Consider the following 22,261-nt stretch of genomic DNA (forward strand, 5'->3'; position numbering starts at 1 on the left):
GATATGGCCATGTGGCCACTATGCTGTACTTTACTTACCGTCGTATTTATGTGGAAAACAAAACATTTGTTGTGTTTGTGAATTGTAATAAATACGGCCGGAGAATGTTATATTCTCTAACGCAAGAAAACCAGCTTGCATGGGGTTCTTCTTCTATAATCTGCCATATGAAGTATGAGTAATTGTATGTCTGGTTGAGATATGACCGGTCTCGCTGCGGTCCCACACCTGTTGTTCTGTCTGTGTCTCTCACAATAATTCATTATTCTGTCGATGTTTTGATTTGTTCAATATTTTATTGTTGTCTCCATTGTGATGTCACTCTCAGCGGTTCTTTGTTGCCTCATTGATGTTTTGATGCAACTCTCATGTATCGGTTTTGTATTACTAGATTCTGTATGTTGCTTTAAATGTTCCATTCTTCTTTTGTCGCTGTTTCAATGTTGTTTTTCTATGTTTTGACGTTTCTTACTGTTTCACTGTTCTGTTGATGTTTCGATGCCACTCCTGATGTTCCATTGCTGTTCTGTCTCCCTTTCTATGTTGCTGTCTGTGTTTTAGTGTTCCTTCCATGCTTTGATGTCGCTCTAAATGATTGATTGCTGTTTCACTGTTTGAGTATCGTTCTTAATGTTTCTTTGATGTTCCACTGATGTTATGATGTGGTGCTCCATCTTTCGGTGTTGTACTATTAAAGTCTTGGTGTTTCTCTTATTAGTTAATTCTTGTTCTGTCGACTTTTCGATGTGGCTCTCAATGTTTGATAGTCCTATTACTGTTTGGAATGTCTGTTTTGTTCTGTCATTCTGTAGATTTATCGCCATAATTTGTCCAAAGGTGTTTGATATCATTTGCTTTATGTTTCACTATGTGCTGTCAATGTTGCACGGTTGCTTTGCCCATATTTTGTCTGACTATTAAGATAATGCAGTGTGGTTTTCTTTTTCTTTCTGTGTTTTGCTCGTACTGTGTGACATTTGCGTCCTCATTTAGTCAATATTTAGTTGGAGGTTTAGGTGCTGAAGTTGGGATGGGGGGTGCTGCAGCACCCCCAAAGCACCCCCAAAATAACCGTGCTAGAGCTAGAAGGTGAATGAGCAGTAGGTACCCCTTAAAATAATGGTTTTATCTTGTCCCAGAGGTCAAATGACGGGCTCTGCATTCTGACAAATCTCTGCTCCTTCCTTTAACAGGGATTTGGGGGTTTACTTTTCTTTCTCTGACTTCAAATTCAGAGGAATTAGTAAAGGAACTAGTGACAATCTTGCTGGGGTGCTGGTGCCGTGAAAAGAAGGACTACAGGATGTCAATTCTTTTCTAACACACAACAAAACGTTATTGCCTGTAAATGAACTGTTCATATATTTCAAAATATATCAGCTGCAGGAAGGCAGAAATGAAGCACATTTGGGTGTAATTCTGAAGTTTACTGGCCAGAAAGATATTTATAACATTAGAACAAATCAAGACACTTTACTTGGTGATGTGCAAATGATGATAATCATTAAAAACCTGATTTCCATCTATTACTGATCGTGTGCTGTATAGTTTTATCAGTACAACTCCACATCATGCAAATTTAATGGCCATTTCATTGGAAAATAGGTTGGCCGTAAATAACAGTGTACTACCACGCCATGCTTACAATATAGTTGTGACAGTGTGCTCCAAAAAGCACCACCAGGTACATACTACATCCTCATCACTCTTCTGTTGAGCATGGTGACATATTTTCTACCTTTGCTCCTTATGTGGTGCTTCGGTTTGGCAGCACCCCCACGCTGAAAATTGTTTCAGCATCACTGGTTATAGCTCTGTCAGCGGTCTGTGTTTTTTGTTGTCTGTGTGACTATGGCTGTCTGATGATGTCATCATGTGTAGGTTGTATGCTGCTATTCTGGCACCTCCTTTGCTCACCTGTTTGCCTTTCCTCACCTGTGGTGCCTCCACCCCCTCCTTTAATGGCAGGTAAACTGAGTTAAGTAAATTGCAGAGGTACCTTGAGGCGGAGTCGCCTCTGCGCACTGCCAGACTGGGGTAAGTGCCACAGTGTGCAGGACCACAGGAGGTGAGACTCTGGGGGTGTCGGTGTCACTGCCCCAACTACACCTCGGCCCACCTGGGAGAAGACGACACTGCAGGTGCAGATCAGGCCGCAGGTATGGACTGATGTGTATTAGAAGAGCTGTGTGTGGGTCTCAGTACTGGGCAAGCCAGGTGTGCTGTGATTCAGCATTGTGGTGCCCCAGGAGAGCCAATTGTGTGTCTCAATCCTGGACTGAGGTGTATTGACAGAGCTGTGTATGGTTTACAGTATTGGAATAACCGAAGCCCAACAGGTGAACGAAAAGCCATTCTCTCCTCACTCTTCTCCCTCTCTGATCGCTTTCCCTCTGTCTTCTCCCTCCCTCCCTCTTGAAGTCTTCTTTTGCCTGCCTTGGGGTGGGGGGAAGGGGGGGGAGCAGGTGAACGTGTGAGAGGCACTAGGAGCAGCCCTAGACTTCTGGCCTCCATGGGCTCCAGCCCCCTTTGGAAATTCCCAAGGGGATAAAAGGCCTGTCCAGCCCTGGGAATAAACAGATCAGGGTCGTGGTGCCTCAGGAGAATAGGTGCCAGTCCCAGTCCAGGGCAGGGGTGTACTGGCAGAGTGGTGTATGGGTTTCAGTACTGGAATATCCAAACAAGCTGCAGGTCAGGGCTGAAGTGCCTCAAGAGAACCTGTGCATGTCCCCGTCCTGGGCTAAGGTGTATTGGCAGTGCTGTGTGTGTTTCAGCACTGGTTTGGGTGATATTCTTAGAATAATAAAGGGGCTGCAAGGTCATGACATCCATTGCAGAGCTGTGTAGCTCTCTGTACTAAACAGGGCACAAGTCAGGGGTACACACATGTAGGCGGGGTCCACACACTATTTTAAAGTGGACCCACTGAGATGTGCTGAACTTGTCCCAGTGCAATTTTCAGACACCAGGACACATTCAGCAGCGCCTGCATGTTGTCTGCTTTCTTTCTGAGCTGCAGCATGTGCCTGTGGCGAGGGAGCTTTTTTATTTTAAATTCTAGCTAGGCCCTAAACAAAGGCCGAAGTTCAGGGGCCACCAGGCCTCCTTTTGTTCCAGTATTCTGGCTGGGAGCTATATGGAGCCTCACACCTGCAAATACAGTAGAGGGGAAACAAAGGCACACAAATTATCACTTCACAACTACTTAAGAAACCATGGTTTTGACTTTGTTAAGTACCTGTAGAAAAGTGATCTGCATGCACTGTAAAAATGTCAGATCTGTTGGTCTGTCCCAGTATTTACGCAAATAACTATTTAAATACCAGTATTTTATTTCTTTTAAAGCACTACTCATCCCAATGCAGGGTGTCAGTGTGTTTTACATCACATGTATACCTTATACATTGACAATAAATCATATCTGTGTAAATCAATGTGCCGGATGTGTTCCATAAGACATTGGGGTTACATGGCATAGGAGTCACATGTCCTGCACAGCTCACTGTGCTATGTTAGAAGGAATACAATTTATAAACTGTACATAACAAAAGGATCTCTGGATTAAAACAGTAACCAACTTCGTAAAATCAAAATCTGTCATCCGCGTGTTACATTAACGACCTGTGAGATGGTCCCAGTACTGTTATAGAAGATGTTTCCGTAGGCCAGGACAGAGGTGCAGTTTCAGAGTATTGTTTGGCTCGCTGAACAGGAATAGCAGGCGGGCAGCATAAAAGTGCATTGATAGTCCTTGGCACTAGAATAACTGAGAGTGCAGTGCACTGGTGAGATGGATCGACTGGGCCGTTTCATTAAAACAGCAGTGTGTAGGTGCGAGTGCGTGCCTGGTAATTGACAGCAAGGGAGCTGAAGGCAGGATTGAGGTGCATCAATATAGTTGTGTGTGCGTCAAAGTGCTAGGGCAGAAAGGGCGCCGTGTACTTAAGGTGACTACCTCTGCTTTAGAAAACGAAAACATCACATCCTACCGTTTTCAGGAGACCTCCTCTAAAAACCGTGAAATGAACTAAATTTCCCGAAATCTGCCGGAACAGCTGGTGAAAAAAACGGGACTGTTCTAGCAAATCCGGGACGCCTGGTTACCCTACGTGTGTGCCATGCTTGACGTGCACACGGGAGCTGTGCGTGGCCTCAGCATTTCATAGCGTTGCGGCCACGAGGCAGAATTAGGTTGCCTGACAGAACCACGCCTAGGCTTCCATATCGGACCCGGGTTGTGTAACGCTAATCTGGGCTCGGCTCCTGTTCAGTCCTGGAACGGGGACAGGTGTGGTCTGTGCCTCCTTTGTGCCCGGCCTCGGTGTGCCCTGATAGGTGATTATCGGTGATAAGCGCTGTATCACCTGTGCGCCTGCAGCGTGACGGGCAGGTGGGGGCCCGAGAGGGGCTGTGTGACACTCGAGCGCTCGAGGGACCAATACACGTCAACAACGCGATTTATTGTTTACAATTTTTTATTATAGAGTTTTTTGGTTTTTTTTGGGGCGGAGCGTGTCCCAGACCCGCTAGTCGCCTAAGAGCGGTTTGAGGGGTCGGTGCTGGAAAGGGAATAAGTTATATAGGGGAACAGCTGGTGTAGCAGTGATGCTCGTGCCCTGGGTGTCTCGGCTCCAGATCCACAGCTGAACTAGAAAAGGCTGTGAGAGTGAAACTGATGGCCGAGGTAGAGCGGGCGCAGAGCCGGCCTTTGTTAATATAGCACCCTGGGTGTGGGAAGAGATCTCTGGCGCCCTTGCTGATGGAAGTGAATTACATGAGGCAGCAGGGGTCCCTTCTGTGTTCACTGGTCAGTACTTGGATGAGCAGGGACTTGTCCCCGAGCACAAACATCTCCAGACCTCCCCCAGCTCGTCTAAATCACCCATAGTTTAGCTGCTTTACCCAGATGATGGTTTTTGATGTGTGTCAGCAGGGGTCAAAGGGTGAAGGGAGGGGCAGGAAGCGGGCTAACGAGCGTGTTAAAAACTTCGCCCAGGGTATGATAATGAAGGACTAAAACCATTTTACATTGACAAATCAGACAGAAATGAACAGGCAGGGACAAGGACAGGGCTGGAGCAGGTTGAGAAGGGCGCTGCTTTTGGTATAATCTTAATGCATACAGCTCCATGCGCCCCTCACAAGACTGGTGCCCTGGGCCTAGGCCCAGCTCTCCCTTGCTAAGGGGCAACCCTGAGCGGGTAGGATCCTCAACAAGGCTCCCTTAAATTGCAGTTGTAATTGTGGTTATATAGCGCTTACTACCCCTGACAACGGATCAAAGCACTTTTCGACGAGTAGCATGCTATTTCGGAACCCAAAGGATTAGTGGTGGATTAGCATTGGGAAATATTATTATTAATATAGGTAAATATGAGTTAATTTGAGTGGTGGGCATGCAAGTCTGTTAGTTGGATTGAATAGAATAATGGAAGGGTAGAAGAGGGAAGCATCTATGGGGCATCAAAATCGTAAAACCCTGGCGCAGAGAGCCATATATTTCAGTGAAGCGATGATAAGTTTGTCTAAAGACACTGGCTAGTGTTAGACATTTGACTGGGTAGCAGTGTTCATGTCACAGTCAGAGGTTATTGATGCACCGCTGTAGCAGGAAAATGGCCACCAAAGAATGCTGGGGTGCCACCTAGCGATAGGCCATACCGAAGAGGCAGATCTTGAACCGGTGAAGGAACTCAACAAAGACTGTTTCAGATGAGCATGGTAGCCTGCGCCTGAAGGAATCTGCCTCCATGCCATTTGAATCCGGTCGCCTCTATGATGAGTCTCTATTTACTGACTGACCACAGATATCTGGACAGATAACAATTCTGGTAGAACTTAGAAAGCTCACATGAGGTGTGGCCATGAAAGTCAATCGTGGGTGAGGCCTGCTGTCTTGGAGGAGCATTATTTGAGTCCACTTATTGTATAGAGTGCATACATCTATATAGTCCTTCAGCAGGGGCATAGCTTCCGGGGAGGTGTTTGGGGTGTAACACCCCCTAAATAGATGTATTTTTCATGTGGTAGTTGGGCCTGGGGCCCTGAGTCGAGTATGCTATCTCAGTGACGTATCTTCTCATTGTGCGCCAAGAATGAAAGACAAAACAGCGATCTTTGATATAAACAGGGAAGAGAGAGAGAACAAGAGATAACAATACCCATTTTGTGACTGAATTTCAGAATATGAAACAGATAACCTGCTTGGCCAAAATGTGTGATCCTAGGCAAATATATAATTTCATAGAGCCTCCTTTTTCTTTATTATAACATATGAGCACACTTTTAAATACTTGAGTTCAGGATGTGTGCTGTACAAGCACCTCTTATGTCTGATTTAACAGACTATAATGTTGCTCGATCTATAATAGGAATTTAGGCCACGTTTAGGGTTTACATAACTACTAACTTGCTTCTTAGTTCACTAATGGCATTATAGTTGGGCCGTGAATGTTTCTAAAAGCTATCACTTTTAATAAATGTCTTTCTATACAGTGGTATAATCTGATGTACTAAAGTGAAACAATTCTACATGATTAAAAATACACTTTTTTAAATTTTGAAGAGATTGTATCCTGAATTTGCATTATCTTTGTTGCTGAATATACATGCCAACTAATTTCTTAGGTCGGCTTTTGCATGGACTCTTTGAGCTTAGCCAGACCCATGGCTTGACTCTTCCTATTAATCTGCCTGTGCAACCTCCTTTATTTGCAGCTCAGGCTTAGTACACAGGACTGTCAGTCACTTCATAAAGCTATTTGTTAAAGGCGAGGGCTAGAAACAGGGAGTCCTACCTACATGCATCAAGTTGACAAGTCTGCTATCAAGTCTTCTTGTAGAAGTAGACAAAGAAGAGTGTATGCATTGAAAATTAATTTAAAATAAGTGATCCCAGGGCAGGGACTCCAGGCTTTTGTGTTGTATATGACTGTAGTCATGAATTCCCAGGGAGAGCTACTAGGCCCAGGTGGGACTGGCAAGGGTGCAGCTTCTGCATGGATGTTTGGGGTGTGATACTCCTCAAATGCATTTTTGGGTTGGTAGTTAGGTCTGCGGGACCTGAGTTGGATTTATGTCTGTGCCATTTTTTCCCACCATTTTAATTTCACTAAGAGGTATTAATTAGCCTGTTAATTTTTTGGTTCTGGATATCAATTATACATAGTAAAAACGTGTAAAACTGCGCCCATAGAAGTACTCCTTGAATGGCTGCAAATTTACTACTTTTTGGAATTCACAAACATTCGCAGGCTTGGAAAGCCAAAACAGTCTCAAGTTTCCAGGCACAGTACTGGCAAACACCCGTATGTTCTGGGATGAATGTTTTACAAATAGTTTAACCATTGGCAATTATTTCAGGGTAGCATTCCAACCCATCATTTTTGCACACTGTGCTGCTCTAGGCAGAGGCCCACCTAATGCAAATCAGTAATGATCCTGTTCCTCATGCAAACGGTTCACCCCAACCTGGGTAATCTCTCCCCTCCACCCTGCAGCCCACTGCTGTTTGGTTGGGAAATTTTAAATTCACACACCAAATCTCACTGACTAAGCTACTCCCCTGTTCTTCAGCAAGAAAACTGTAAAAAAGCGATCCCTGCTGGATCACAGAGAGAGGTGATCACTGCAGGATATCACAGAGAGGCAATGTCTCCTGGCTCCCACAGAATCATCTTTGCTGGATCTCACTGAAGTGATCTCTGCTTGTTCTCACAAAGGTGATTTCTGCTGGATTGCACAGAGGTGCTCTCTGGTGGATATCAAAGAAAGGGGATCTCTGCTTGTACTCACAAAGGAGATCCCTGCTCACAAAGGCAGTCTTTGCTAGTTCTCACAGACGGATGATCTCTCAAGGATCTCAGAGAGCAGCAGTCTCTCCTTGATCTCACGGAGCAGCTTTTGCTAGTTCTCACAGAGCGGTGATCTCTAATGGATATCACACAAAGGCGAGGTTGGGTGGTTCTCACAGAAGCGATCTTTTCTTGCTCTCAGAGAGGAAAGCTCTGCTGGATCTCATAGAGGTGATCTCCGCTGGATCTCATGGAGGTGATCTTGGTGGATACTGATGGACCCATTCCTGCAGTTGTCAACGAAACACAATATATTGACCCCTGCTCCTGGAAACCAGACGTCTAAAATTGTGGTTCAGTTGAAAATACCACCTCTGCCGTAATGTATATGGTAAGTGTGTAATTTTATGATTGCCTCTTTACAGACTTCTGTCATTTGTAAGTCTTTGCGTGTTACTCTAAATCTCCATGTAGAGAATACTTACAAATGACATTTTAAAGTGCTGTTGGCAATATTCCTCCACTCACACAGCCTGTTTTCAAAGTTGCCGTGCTGCATTCCATACTCTCATTTACGCAGGCGTTCGACTCTGGGCTCAGGCCACTGCATTTCTAGGTAAGTATTTGGAAACTTCCTTAATGAGTCAAACTCAGGCCTTCAGATTTGAGTCATCTTCTAGTTGTAGTCAACACCAGGGTGTAACTTCAGGTTATGGGAAAAACAGAGTGCATTACTATGCAGGGCTGACCTGGCTCCTGCTGGAGGGAGATATGCCGGGCTATTCTTAGCTGCTCTGTGGACCTATGCTGTGTCATGTGGCTTTTGTAGAGCACATTTCTACCATTTGTATGTCCCTGAAGTTCTTTTGGATTCTTTTAGTTCTGGAAATCTAATTTTCTAAAATGGTCTGTGGACATTTTATTTGATTCTGTTTCATAAAGTTTCAAGGAAGAGCGATGTGTCTGTGTATGTGCCAAAGGTGTCGGAGCTTTGCCAACGACTGCTAATGCTCTTGGCTTTTGGGTTTTACACCAGCAGCCCTTCTACTAAAATGTATTCAATTGTGAGCATAAAGTAGACTTTTTTGTGTACGTGAAATTGTAATTAATTGAATCTAATTCCAACTAAAGTTCTTTTTTCCTTTTCACGTCTCTATTTATTATCATTTAAAATGTATTGCCCTTTAACAATTTCTGTGTTTTTTGTTGTAGCTGTGCTGTGTGCTTAACACACACGATACATTGACAGTTGCCAACCCTGTGCAAAGCACACATGAGGCACAGCCCGCAGTCATGCTCTATATTTTTGCCTCTCAGATCTGCTGCCTCGTGATTTGATTGATGATGTCACACTGAAGCCATTTGTGATGTCATGTGTGTGGGCACTATCAGTTAATGTGACTTCCTCTCTTTAGCTCTTGCCCCCTCCCACATACCCAAACGTGGCATAAACATTTTAACTCACTAAACAAACTTTTAGAACACACACTTAGAATGTTTACCAAAGAGAGGGAATGCTGCCACCGACCTGGATGCAGTATCATGAAGATACACCAACTGAAGTGACATCACAGTTACAATCCAAAACCCCCAAATCAGTGAAATTTGGTAGTTATGATTGCTTCATGTCCTGAATGCCCCGTGCCCCAATATAGCCCACTCTACTATATGACAGCTGGCAAGTGTCTGCTACATGTAGGATGTGGGACCATGCCACCTCCTGCTGCCTTCAGGAAATATGTTCCTATATTAACTGAAAATGTTTCATTATAGGTCTTTAGCCAGAAGAATAAATAGCCTTTGCTGTAAAAACACACTCAGGGGAATATACTTTATAAACTTCAGTTGAAGGCCTTATGATCATGAGTAGGAGCATAAAAAGATACAGAGCAAAGCAGCCATAATACCCCCTCCAATACATTGTTATTGACATCATACATGATGTTGAACAAGACAACGCAGGTAATATCATCAATGTCACGAGAGTAAGGTGGCTCACAGGTCACATCACCATTCATCTTCTACTTCAGTAGCAGGGACTGACCTCGTGTGAATTTTAAGTTATCTGTGAAAATGTACTGAACCCAGATTTCACATTACTGATGGAATGCTTTTCTTGTTCTCTATGGGAAGCCTGCATCTCCCTCATGAGGTTTGTTGTCTCATTTTCTAAGGGCTGCAGAGGGACTCCTCAGCAACCTTAGCCACAGAGACCACTAAGCATGTGTGTTGTGGGTACAAGTCTCACATGAGTCCTAACACTAGCTGCACGTGGACGTCAACAGTGTCTGGTGGTTTCAGGATGTAGGAGCTGGCCTTTGGCCCAGTCCTTCTAGAAGGTCCCTTCCTGCTGCATTTGACCATGCCCAATGGTTTCTGGCTGCTAGGCCTGGCCTTTGGACTGACTTTTCAAGTTGGACCAGTCATTCTGCTTTCAACCATACCCGGCGCATTTTGAGAGCTGGGCCTGGTCTTTGAGAGCTGGGCCTGGTCTTTGGTTTAGGACCCTCCTTCTACTTTTGGTAGTATCTAGCGAACTCTGGGTACAGTGCTTCGCCTCTAGACCTACTTTTCAGGTAGGACTCTCCTTCTGCGTCCAACGGGCCTACGGAGTTCTGGGTGCAGGTCCTGACCTTTAGACTGGCCCTTGAATTAAGACCCCTCTTTTTACCTTCAATAGTGTCCAGTGAGCTCTAGGTGCAGTACATGGCCTTTGAACCGCCCCTTTGAATAGTCTGTCCACCTTCAACAGTACCTAGTGAACTCTGGATGCATGACATGCACTGAATCCCTGTACTATATTTCCCTTCCCCACTGTTCTGTATACTCGTTCTCTGCCTAAGCCCAACACATTCTGCGTACAGGGTCTGGGTTTTCGCCCCGCCGTGGGAGGAGTCCATTTCCACTATATTACCTTGATTTGTGGTTAATGAAAATATTTGTGATGTCATGTATGACATCATGTGAGGTCATGAGCAGTACATAGGTGGGAAGTTATGACTGTGTAGCTCGTAATAAGAGGCGAATTTCAGGTTTCCATCACAACCATCAAACTCTTAAAATGACATTATCCCAGGGGAATTTGAATTGTTTTTTAAAGAAAACTGTATTTTTCTCCATCAAATAAAGAGCCACAATTTCCTCTTTAAAGTGTTTTTCAGTGAATATTTTTATATTTCTTATGATATTCTTTGCTCGTGCAAGCAGCGAGCATTGCATCAAGAGGGAGTGGATCAGTGCAAACATCCATACGTTTTGACAAAAAAGCTAATCTGCTAAGAAAGCCGGACTGGGCTTTGAGTCTTAACTATTGCCTACTTGTATAAGTGTTAACAAGAGGAAATGTGTTAGCTTCTCAAAAAACCAAGGCATTTTTTGTGAACTGCAGTGTATAACACCCATTCCATGTGTGGGACTTTTTGCAGTTTGTACTGTAAACAGGGCCGGCTTTAGGGCGGTGCGAGGGGTGCGGCCGCACCGGGTGCTGACCTGGAAAGGAGGGTGCTGACCTACGGGGAGTGCTATGTTTAGCAATGACTTACGAAACTTGCAATTTAAAAGCACCTGCTGAAACGTTTCTTGTGTGTCCAGTGGATAGCTGAGTGGATTAGTAAAGCCAGCCTTTGCAGGCATTTTAAAACAAATGAATGTATGTGAAAGGGGAGCTATGGAGAGATGAGGGGCACATTTGCCAGGTGATAGTGAGTGATTACGAGGAGGTGGTCATGGGGTGGGGGGCGCCAAAAAAGACCGCCACACAGGGTGCCATCAGCGCTAAAGCCGGCACTGACTGGAAAGGTATGCTTCCAGTAAAAATCATATGCGAGACAGTGCACACTCACCTCTGCACCACGATACAAGGCCATGAGTGATGCACATCCATGGGTGTCCAAGGGGAAGGTGGGCGTAAGGGGCGGTGCTTGCCCCTCCCTGAATTTGGGTACAGCCGGGTGTGCAGCGTAACACTATGACCACCGTAGTGTTATGCTGCCTGCACTAGTACGGCCGCAGCCCCTGCGAAAAACAGTCAGGGACGTCACCGCCCCAAACCCCACTAAAAAATTCTGCTGACGCCCATATGCATGTCACTCTTCTGTGAGCTCCAGCACAGGGGCTAAGTGCAGCAGGTGAACCTTACTAGGTACGCCTCTGCTCTGTATATTTCCTCTTGCACAACGCAGCGCTGAAAATGTGACTGCTTCGTTGCGCAACGTTAGGAAATCGAGGCCTAACTCCTTCTAGCAGTCCATCTCGTTCTCTCCATCTCTCTGCCTCCTTGTATCAGCAGAATCCAGTGACAGTCATTCGATGCCATTCACCTTTCGCTTGTCACCAGCAAAACCGAACCCACCCCTTTATATCGCCTGCAATTCACAATACAATGCGCTTTATTGCGTACCACAGCTCCTGCAGCAAGCCCTTTATAGGTAATGAGCCTCTCCTGGCGTTGTAAACTGATATGAGGAGGGAAGCACGTTCTTCACCAGGTTGCACTGTTGACATATCCAGTCTGCGCCTGCTTTCCACGTCTGCTTGTGTTTGGTATTCCTCACTCTGGTTAAATATTGTGCTAGTATAACTACTATTTAGGCCTTCATTTATACACGCTCTGCTGATCCACTTGTTCTTCGCAATTTCCCACTCATGCGGCATTTCCCTTTCATCGTGAGCGGATAATGTAGTTGCGCATTATTTATAGAAAACCTAACCTTTTTCAGTAGATGCGAGTTTCTGCCAGCTGCAGCAGCCGCACGGTCCTCCAGTCACCCACGGTGCAGAAAGCACAGGCCTGTGTCTGCGCATGCTCGTGCTGTGACCCGCGCGCGCAGAATGAGGAAGTGCACCTTCGCTTCTTTCTTCCCTGAGGGGCGCACGAAACATTATTTACTTAATACATTGTACGCATATTTGAAGTGGCACTCGGCCTTACAAGTTTAATTATTACTGTTATAATCATACTGCCAAGTAGAGAAATAGCTCGGTATGTACGCACATTGTTATCAAAGCCAGCAATTTAAGTGGGCATGGACTGTCTGTGTAGTGAGTACCTGCAAGTCTTTAATTTGAAAGGGAGAGGGCCTGCACTCCTGAGCTGTGCTAAATTTAACGGGAGAGTACCAGCACCTTTGAGCACTGCTGCAACACATTTAATGGGAGACTACCAACACTTCTCAGCACTGCTGCAACACATTTAATGGGAGAGTACCTGTACTCCTCAACACTGCTGCAATACTTTTAATGGAAAAGTACCTGCCCTTCTCAGCACTGCTGCAGTACATATAATGGGAGAGTACTGGCACTTTTGAGCACTGCGGCAATAAGTTTAATTGGATGGTACAGGCACTTCTCAGCACTGCTGTAATTTAATGGAAGAGTACCGGCACTTCTGATCACTGCTGCAGTACATTTAATGGGAGAGTACCTGCACTTCTGAGCACTGCTGCAAAATATTTAATGGGAGAGTACCTGCGCTTCTGAGCACTGCTGCAAAACATTTAATGGGAGAGTATCAGTGCTTCTCAACACTGTGTCAATACATCTAATAGGAGAGTAACAACACTTCTCAACACTGCTACAAAACATTTAATGGAAGAGTGCTAGAACTCCTCAGCACTGCAGCAATATATTTAATGATAGAGTACCTGCACTTCTCATCACTGCTGCAATACATCTAACGGGAGAGTATCAGCACTTCTCAGCATTGCTACAAAACATTTAATAGGAGATTGTCTGCACTTTTCAACATTGCAGCAATATATTTAATGGACAAGTACCTGCACTTCTCAGCAATGCAGCAATACATTTAATGGGAGTGTACAGGCACTTCTGAGCACTGCTGCGACACATTTAATGCGAGAGTACCAGCACTTTTGAGCACTGCTGCGATACATTTAATGGAAGAGTACTAGGAATTGCACTTCACAGCACTGCTGCAGTACATTTAATGGAAGAGTACTGGCACTTCTGAGCACTGTAGCAAAACATTTGATGGGAGGATACTGGCACTTTCGAGCACTGCTGCAATACATTTAATGGGAGAGAACTGGCACTTCTGAGCACTGCTGCAATACATTTAATAGGAGAGTACCTGCACTTCTGAGCACTGCTGCAATACATTTAATGGGAGAGTACCAATCTTCTCAGCACTGCTGCAATACATTTAGTAGGAGAGTACCAGCACTTCTCAGCACTGCTGCAATATATTTAATGGGAGAGTACTAACACTTCTCAGCACTGCTGCAACACATTTAGTGGGAGAGAACCAGCATTTCTCAGCACTGCTGCAGTACATTTAATGGAAAAGTACTGGCACTTCTGAGCACTGCAGCAAAACATTTGATGGGAGGATACTGGCACTTTCGAGCACTGCTGCAATACATTTAATGGGAGAGAACTGGCACTTCTGAGCACTGCTGCAATACATTTAGTGGGAGAGTACTGGCACTTCTCAGTACTGCTGCAAAACATTTAATGGGAGAGTACCAGCACTTCTCAGCACTTCTGCAACACATTTAATGGGAGAGTACCAGCATTTCTCAGCACTGTGGCAATACATTTAATGGGAGAGTATAGCACTTCTTAGTACTGTAGCAATACATTTTATTGGGAGAGTACCGGCACTTCTCAGTACTGCTGCAAAACATTTAATGGGAGAGTACCAGCACTTCTCAGCACTGCTGCAACACATTTAGTGGGAGAGAACCAGCATTTGTCAGCACTGCTGCAGTACATTTAAGGGGAGTACAGCCACTTCTCAGCACTGTGGCAATACATTTAATGGGAGAGTATAGCACTTCTTAGTACTGTAGCAATACATTTCTTGGGAGACTACCGCCACACCTCAGCCCTACTGCAACACATTTAATGAGAGAGTAACAGGACTTCTCCGCACTGCTGCAATTAATTTAAGGGAAGAATACCGGCAGTTCTCAGCACTGCTGCAATACATTTAATGGGATACTACAGGCACTTCTCAGCACTGCTGCAATACATTTAATGGAAGAATACTTGCACTTCTCAGCATAGATGCAATCTATTTGATGGGAGAGTACATGTACTCTTCAGAACTACTTCAATACATTTACTGGAAGAATACCAGCACTTGTCAGCACTGCTGCAATACATTTATTGGGAGTGTACAGGCAGTTCTCAGCACTGCTGCAACACATTTAATTGGAGTACAGGCACTTCTCAGCACTGCTGCAATATATTTAATGGGAGTACAGACACTTCTCAATACTGCTACAATACAATTTAATGGGAGGGTCCCTGCACTCCTCAGAACTGCTGTAACACATGTAATGAGAGTACAGGCAATTCTCAGCACTGCTACAATACATTTAATGGGAGAGTACCTGCACTTCTCAACAGTGCTGCAATACATTCAATCTAAGAGTACTGGCACTTATGAGAAGCAAACAGGCACTTTAAATAGTGAGTACCAGCACGTATACATTTCCATTTAAAACACTGATTAGAAGATAAATGTGTGTTCGATACCCAGTCCATTCTGAGATCCCAAATTGTAAGCTCTTTTTAAAAACAATACAGAAAGCTTGTAGGGGGGTTACAGTTGCCGCTCTTTGGTTGTGAAGGGTTTGCAACATTTGTGTTCATGTTATTGTTGGCAATTTGATAAAATCTCAGCAGTGTTAACATGTTCTATGTTGGAGCTTTTAGCTACTGAGCACAGATAGATCACTTGAACGGATTGTGCTCACAGAAAGTTTTATTCATCCGTCAAATGTTTGATTCAAAGGCTGCTGTAGTTCACCTTGATGACTGATCAACACAATGTTTCCATTATAAACCTCCAACTAAAAGTAGAGCTATATGGAAGACACTTGGGCCCATATTTATACTTTTTGATGCAAACCAGTGCCGGCGCTGGTTTGCGTCAAAAATGTTACCACCGGCTAACGCCATTCCTACACGCCATGCAGGTGCCTTATTTAAGCAATGGCGTTAGCCGGCGCTGCGGACTGGTCAGAGTAAAAAAAAATGACTCAAACCAGGCAGCGCCGGCATAGGGGAAAATGGGGGTTGTGCGTCAAAAAATGGTGCAAGTCGGGTTTGAGGCAAAAATCATGCCTCAAACCAGACTTGCGCCATTTTTTCACGCACAACTCATATTGAAATGACTCCTGTCTTAGCAAAGACAGGAGTCAAGCCCCTTTCCCAATGGACATGCCCAGGGGACTACTGTCCCCTGGGCATGGTCATTGGGCACAGTCGCATGTAGGGGGGCCCAAATTAGCCCCCCTATGCCACTTAAAAAAATAATAATACTTACCTCAACTTACCTGTACTTACCTGGATGGGTCCCTCCCATCCATGGGTGTCCTCCAGGGGTGGGCGAGGCTGGCAGAGGGTGTCCCTGGGGACAGGGAAGGGCACCTCTGGACTCCTTCCATGGTCAGAGACCATGGAAGTGAGCCCACAGGTCCCTTAACGCCTGCGCTCACCCAGGCGTTAAAAAACGGCGCACATCAGGCTGTGCGCTGTTTTTTAAGGCCCGCCCCCTCCTGTGCGTCAAAATGACGCGGGAGTGTAAATAAGGCGCACAGGCCTTAAAGTAATTTTTTGGATGGGAACGCATACCTTGCATGTCATTAACGCAATGCAGTTTCCCGCATCCAAAACATTACGCACACGGGGCAATTTTGACGTCCGTGGGCTCAGGCATCAAAGTTTAAATATGGTGCACGGTTTGCACTGAATGTGCGTCAAAATGTTTGACGCACATTCGGCGCAAACAGAGTATAAATATGCCCCTTGGTGGCATATTTACAAACCCCTTGAGGCTACTTGCACCATACTAGCATCATTTATTTTTACACTAGGGCGGAGTCAAGGAGGCCTTTGCCCCGTGCCAGATTTACAAAGTGGCGCAATGCAAGCATTGTACCACTTTGCAACCCCGTCGTGCACCACATTATGCATGTGCCAGGCATAATGTATGCCAGGGGTCATTCCCCCGTTAAGAGGCCCAGAAAAATGGCGCAGTGAAATTTACGAGATTTCACTGCGCCATTTTTCCCATCAATTTTAATGTCTGCCAATGTGTTAAAGTGACGCTCCCATTCTTTCCAATAGGCCTCCCCACGTATGGCTGGACTGTTGCCATAATTTTTGGTACTAGTCGACCAATGCACCACAATAGCATATGGTGCGCCATATTGTAAATACGGTGCTACCATGGTGACGTGAGCTGATGCACCACTTTCTTGGAAATATGCCCCATGACTTTCTATGAATAGGCGGGAAAATGAAAAACATTTGGGGAAACAGCTATGTAAGGAACCACACTTTCTCCTCACAGTCTCCACATTTTAAGGGTTCATTTCACCGTCTTTCTAGCGCCACTTAGACATGGTAAGAATATGAGGAAAAATGCAATAGACCAATGTGTTTTTTCCTCATATTTCTCTAGACATACCACCAGGCCAACCAGTGTACATGAAGTTATTATTTTGTAGGATTTCATTGTACTTTTGCATCTGTTATTCCCAAAGGCTGTACATTGTTCCTCAGCTTTGTTTGTCAATCATTCTGCTGATGTGGTTTTTGTGCCCTCTTGTTTCTGTAAGTGGACTGCCTCTCATACACAAGTTTTGCTGTTTCATTCTGTAAAGTTTGAAGAACTTTGAATGGGATCAATTTATTATTGATTTTGTTTAGGTGTATCTAGAATTTTGTAGCCCATTTTACTGAGCTGAGCAGTGTGGTTATCTTTCCAGTTCTACTTGACCTGCCTTCCTCTGATGCTCCATATCTTGTTTACAGATTTGTAAGTGAATGTTTTCTGTTGGGCTAAGACCCCACAAGTCTTGAACGTATGCAATGTTTGGAAAGTTGTATTAAAAAAATTATGTATGTATGTTTGTTCCGCAAACTGTACATTAGCATTCGTGGCATAAAACAAACGTGGTGTTTTCTAGGACGCATTTCTTTGCGAGGGTGAGTTTAGAGCCAATGGTAACGAAATTTCTAAACTTGATACGCATTTAGTTCAATCTGATATTTTGTCAGTTTATCTTAAACCAATAGTTGTTGGTTCTCGATTTGTATGGAAGATCAAGGCCCATATTTATTGGCTGCGTGTCACAGGGCAGTAAGTCATCTTGGTGCGCTAATCTGGGTCACAGGGTAAGGGCAGGAATGTGGGCTATTTAAATGAATACTCCACACTCCTGTCCTGGTGCCCTTTTGGCTGCTGAGTGCCAACGCGGGCACCCTTGCACCATGGAGCAAGGGTGCCTGTGTTGTATGCAGGATTGTTTTTGTGCAGGAAGGGGCACCTTCCTCCACAAAAACAATCCATCCTAAAAAGCATTTTCCTCTTTCTATGTGTGCTCCTGAGTGTGTTGCAGAATGCAGCACACATAGAAAGAGGAAAAACAAGGAGAAAGAAAGATTCCTTGTTACGCTCTCGTGGGGAGGCTTATCTTCTTGGTGCATTTGGAGGTTACAAGTTCTTGTAAATCTAGGAATGCTTCAAAATCCATGGACTTTGTGTGGGAACACCCCGGCAGCATCCAGGGAAACGCCTCCCTGGCACAGATTAATGTAATGCAGGTGATTTGTGCTGTGTTACATTACTCGAGATTTAGGAAGCCACGGAAGGCCAGGCAAGGTGGCCTTGCGTGGCTCCATAAATCTCACTTACGGATTGCGGCACTCTTGTACCACATTGCGTTGTGCTAGAGCAATGCGACCCGGGTCATAAATATGGCCCCTAGTTTTTAGACTCTTATCCTCCGTGGCGCAGCCAATTAGAACTCTCGCTCAAAATCCAAATGATGAAAAATGTGAAATCGCTGCACTCCACTATGTATCACAACACATATATATATGGTGATTTCATGCATGGTAAAACCACATCCACATATGATTCCTCATCCTGACCTCAGATACTCATTAATTTGGAAAACCGCAAAGTAAAGCAACACATCTATCCCAGTCGATTTTACCACACAGTAAATCTTAGGGCCTAAGGATCCCCGCTGAGAGTGATTTTGATTTTGTGAACTCTCTTGTAGTTCTTGGCTTGTTTTGCACAAAAGGAGTAGGATCATCTGTATGAGACAGGCAGTTTATCTTTGCCCTGCCCATTTGTAGTCATTGTAGTCATTTGGTTTTAGTTCTCTATGAACTTACAATGAATGTCCTGCTGTTTGTTGGAATGTTGGTAGTCTCATATTCTATCACTTTTTCCCTTATTTGGAGCTTCATATCAACTATCACTTATTTTGCCATGAAAAATCCACAATCATAATACTTTGTATAGACATGGTAGTTTCCTCCCATGATTGTGTTGGTATGGTTGAAAGTGTTATTCCCTAGTATGGGTTTATCCATTTGTATGTAGTTTGTTTCTACCACTGGTCTCATGTTTCGGTCTTGACATATCAGACTGATATCCCTTGTGGCATTTTAACTTTATGATGCGGAGGTCTGGTATTTGCAGCAGGCAGATTCAGCGGGTGATAGTGACATTTCACAAAGGTACATATCAGCCTGGTGGTATAATGTTCTGAAAATGTCAATCTATTTAGAGCTTGGCCCTTTTTTATTGGTTTTAACAAATCGACTATTTTATTTTGTTGCAGAATTTTATGCCTCCAGATTGTTTTCCTCGTTTTTACTTCTGGATTTTCCATGGCGAGAGCTGCAAATACTTTTCAACCGGGATATACAGCCCTCAACTGTATGCCATGTCCCATAGAGAGTAACAGTATTGTGATTGTTTTCAGGCAAAGTATGCCGTAATGATTTTGACCTCAAAAGAGGTGGCTTGGCTCTTATGTGGGATGGTTATTAACAGTAAAGGGGGTCATTCAAATATAATTCTCCAGATCTGTAGCTGCTGTGAAACGTTGATTCTTCTTTTCAGGAATCATTTGCTTCCAGTTAGAATATATGAACAACTCCTCTAGCTGTAGATTGCAGTAGTTTCATAACTTTGCTGCTTCAGGAGTACAGCATTTGCTTCCGTGTTTGTTAGTTCTTTTGGGTATTTTGTATTTCGTCCCTGATAAGTTTCTTGTCTGTGTTGGTTTGGATCTGTTTGTGGTGCTGGCTGTAATGATGATGTTCCCTATCTGCTCTGGATGTATGTTCTCCTAGCTGTCTTTGTGCCTGGTCCCCTGGATTGTCATGGATCTTGCTTTTTTCCCATCCTGTTTGGGTTTTTGATTTTTTTTTTTTGTATTGTTTTTTTAAGACTATATTTGTTTCTTTCACCAACCTCTTGCTGACGTTCATTGTATTTGTGAGCATGAAATTTAATTTACATGGTCTCACACTGTTGTGGACAATTTGGTGGAGGTTCTGGTCTATCTGTTTCCTGCGTCTGTGGTCAGTTGTTTCTCTGTTTTGATTACATTGCTCTTGCTTTTATTTTAGGTTGCTGGTTCTATGTAAGGATACACTTGGTCATTTTTTTGTGGAACGGACTGGTTTATGAAAGGGTACAGTGGTGGGTCACATGTTATGCATACTTTCTAGTTGATTGTTTGTTGAGGGTCTATGTTTTTCTATGCTTCCTTTCATTTGCTGCTCTCTGGCATCTGTATGAGTCCATTTAAGGTTTATTGACCTTTCTTTTTTCTGTTCAGCAAACATTATCAGCCCTGCATTGATGTGAGCTGGGTGCTGCAGTTGATATTATCAATTACTTCTTGTTTAATAGCCTGGTGACGGAGGAGTGGAGAGGATTAATTGTGTGGTTGGATATCGACAGCATATGTTCTTCAGTCCATATACAGTGTTTAAAGTAGTCTTTATGTTGCTTCCTTATCTGTCTGTGTCATTTGCTCCTTGATGGTACTCGTTTAGGTTTCTGAATCTTACAATTTAAATGTTGTGATATATATTGTAGCCAGTGCGTTTTTTTTCTGTGGGTGTGTTTTCTTCATCTATTAGGAATATGATTTGTGCCACTTGTTTCAGTTGTATGTATTGCTTTCTTTGACGCAGTTCTTTGTGGCATTGGTGGTCTTTTCTTAGTAAGTTTGCAGTTTTGCCTGTTCATGCTCCGTTGTTATTAGCTGGTCATTGTTCTGAGGTGGGTTTTATTTGTTCGATCCAATGTCATGTGTTACCTGCTTTCTGTAGGGAGGCTGTCTCTGAGGCCCTTGTCTGCTTCTGTGACATTGGAGTTAGTTTTCTTCAGTTCGATACTTTCAGTATTCGGTCACTGTTGCTTTGTGTCAGGTATTTTTGGGGACAACCGTTGCTATTTTTGGTGTATCTCTGAATACCTCGAAGATTTTACCCTATCTTTTCTAACCTCTGCTTTTTCTCTGGCATGCTGGTGCTTAATGTTTATGCTTTGTTAGCTAGCACCTTCCTTAACGGTTCTTCTTTTACTCGCCTTAGCTCTGATTGTAGTGTTGTAATCTCTTGGTTCAGGCATTCAGTCGTACTTTCAATTTCTTGGTTTCTGCTTTGTGGTTGAACATATTCCCAGCGATGCTTCTTCCTAGGTTTTGTACAGTGTTGTTGTGGTTTCCTTGAAGTCTTGCGGCGGTTGCTAGATCCAGTTGTGTCTTGAGAGCTGTGGTAAAGGTGTGGTTTATTCTCTTGTGTGCTTGCGCCTCCTCTTCTGTCCTCTCTGAACAGGTGTTATTAACTCGCATCATCATCTTACACTTCCTTCTGGGCTCTGAATTCTCCCATTTTCTATGCGGCCTTTTGTTCCAAACTACTGGCTGCCTTGGCTGCTCTGGCTTAGTGTTGCTCCTGTCGAGTAGATGATTGCTGTGAGCACTAGCTGTGTTTTGTCTTCCATCGTCAGTATGTCGTTGCCTGCCTGCATGAATGCCTCTCTGGTTGAACTGCATGTGCGTCGAACCGGTGGCCATGTGCCAGGTATCGATGTTCTGGGTGTAGGACAGCAGGGGTTGTTTTTTGTTCTCAAGCCCATCGCTGGGTGTAGTCAGCTTTGAAGTGATTCGGGTTTATTTATGTTTCCTTCTCTACACATTGCCCGTTCCTTTGCATTCCTGGTGTTTTGGGGGCAGTGGAACTGCTTGCCCGTAGTGTCCTCGCAGGTGGGTGTTGCGGTTCACGTTGCTGCAAGTTGACAGAGAGTGTGGTTGTGGTGCTGGGATTGCAGATGTTTTATTCGCTGGGGTGCTACTTACTCTGTCTCTAGTGCCTCAGCGGCCCCTGTTTCTCTGTTGGTCTCTCTAGGTGGGTGCCGTCGTTCTCCTCCTTTCTTGTTCGAGCACTAGTCTCCTGAGAATGTAACTTCATTGTTTGTTTTAACAATTCTGAACTTCGAACAGCACAGTCTGGAAATGTTAACATAGTTCTCTGCTGCTCCCTAAAGACGAAGTAGCGAATTGCAGCCGCCCCTGAGATCCGGAGAAGTGAACAGCGATAGAGACAAGGAAACCCAGTGGGTTCAGAGAAGTAGCCATCATCAGTCAGGAGGTGTAGTGACACCGGATACCAGGAGC

At 44.3% G+C, this 22,261-nt stretch overlaps 1 protein-coding gene and 1 long non-coding RNA gene across 3 annotated transcripts in view; one reads left to right on the top strand and one right to left on the bottom strand.

The window, feature by feature from the left end:
• LOC138301864 (uncharacterized) overlaps positions 1-12,587 on the bottom strand; it is a 38,639-nt gene extending 26,052 nt beyond the window's left edge. The window contains exon 1 of the long non-coding RNA XR_011205129.1: positions 12,503-12,587. This is a non-coding gene — a long non-coding RNA (uncharacterized lncRNA). The remainder of the gene's footprint in view (positions 1-12,502) is intronic.
• RNF225 (ring finger protein 225) overlaps positions 1-22,261 on the top strand; it is a 78,563-nt gene that overhangs the window by 46,989 nt on the left and 9,313 nt on the right. The gene's annotated exons all lie outside the window — the stretch shown is intronic.

This window comes from Pleurodeles waltl, chromosome 6 (assembly GCF_031143425.1).
Source record: "Pleurodeles waltl isolate 20211129_DDA chromosome 6, aPleWal1.hap1.20221129, whole genome shotgun sequence".
Classification (NCBI taxonomy): domain Eukaryota; kingdom Metazoa; phylum Chordata; class Amphibia; order Caudata; family Salamandridae; genus Pleurodeles; species Pleurodeles waltl.